This window comes from Vigna radiata, unplaced genomic scaffold, assembly GCF_000741045.1.
Source record: "Vigna radiata var. radiata cultivar VC1973A unplaced genomic scaffold, Vradiata_ver6 scaffold_215, whole genome shotgun sequence".
NCBI lineage: Eukaryota > Viridiplantae > Streptophyta > Magnoliopsida > Fabales > Fabaceae > Vigna > Vigna radiata.
Genome location: NW_014541783.1, coordinates 155,504 through 156,423, shown reverse-complemented (window position 1 = coordinate 156,423; position 920 = coordinate 155,504). Strand labels below are relative to the sequence as shown.

The 920-nt window shown below is 49.8% G+C and overlaps 1 protein-coding gene across 3 annotated transcripts in view; it reads left to right on the top strand.

Moving 5' to 3' along the window:
• Positions 1 to 920, top strand: part of LOC106778189 (translation initiation factor eIF-2B subunit alpha) — a 26,881-nt gene that overhangs the window by 6,785 nt on the left and 19,176 nt on the right. The window lies entirely within an intron of this gene.

Below are 920 nucleotides of genomic sequence, written 5' to 3'. Positions count from 1 at the left end.
CGACAAAACTACAGGGAATGCCATCACTGACTGATGGGGCCTGTAGTGGCTAAAAGCGATAAAACTACAGGGAATGTCATCATTGATTGATGGGGCCTGTAGTGGCTAGAAGCGACAAAACTGCAAGGACTGCCATCATTGACTAGTGGAGTCTAAAAGCCTGAAACCTGGCTGGAAACATAGCCAACTATGGCCACAACACACCTAATTCTGAAAGCCTGAAACCTGAAACCTGGCTGAATATTTATCCATCAGGTTTGCCAAGGTAGAAAGGGACTTTATTATCAAGAAANTGCTGGTTGTTTCATACTCCCCCTCACGACAAACGGCGGAAATGATGGTGCACCGATGACAGACCGTGAAATTGAAAGATCATAATGAGCTCTTTGTCCTTGAAGACCTTTCAGAATAGAGAAGATAGCGGAAGCAATAGAGGTAGGACTAGGTGTTGGTGCATCGGTGGCACAAGTGGCAGAGACGACGGTCGGAGACGGTGGCCGGAGACGGTGCCGGCGACGGCGGGCGACCGATGACGGTGGCCGGCGACAGCGGACGACCGGAGGCGGTGGCCGGCGGCTGCGGACAGCCGCTGACGGTGGTCGGCGGCAGTGGACAGCTGGCAGGTGGCGAGCGACAACGGGTAGTGGCGGACAGCAACACCGGACAGATGCGAGATAGAATCTAGAGATTGCCCATTGAAGTATAAAGGCAAAGGTTGAAAAAGAAACTTTTATGGGGGCGCTGCCGGTGGCAGTGGCCACCGGCGACAACAAAGACAAATTAGAAAAGAATCAATAAACCTGCTCTGATACCATATATTGGTCGTATCAAAAAATTCTTCCACTTTGTCTACTATAATTAAAGAGATGCATGAGTCTCCTACAGGTGGCCATAGTGGTTATTTTCGAACATTTAAAAGA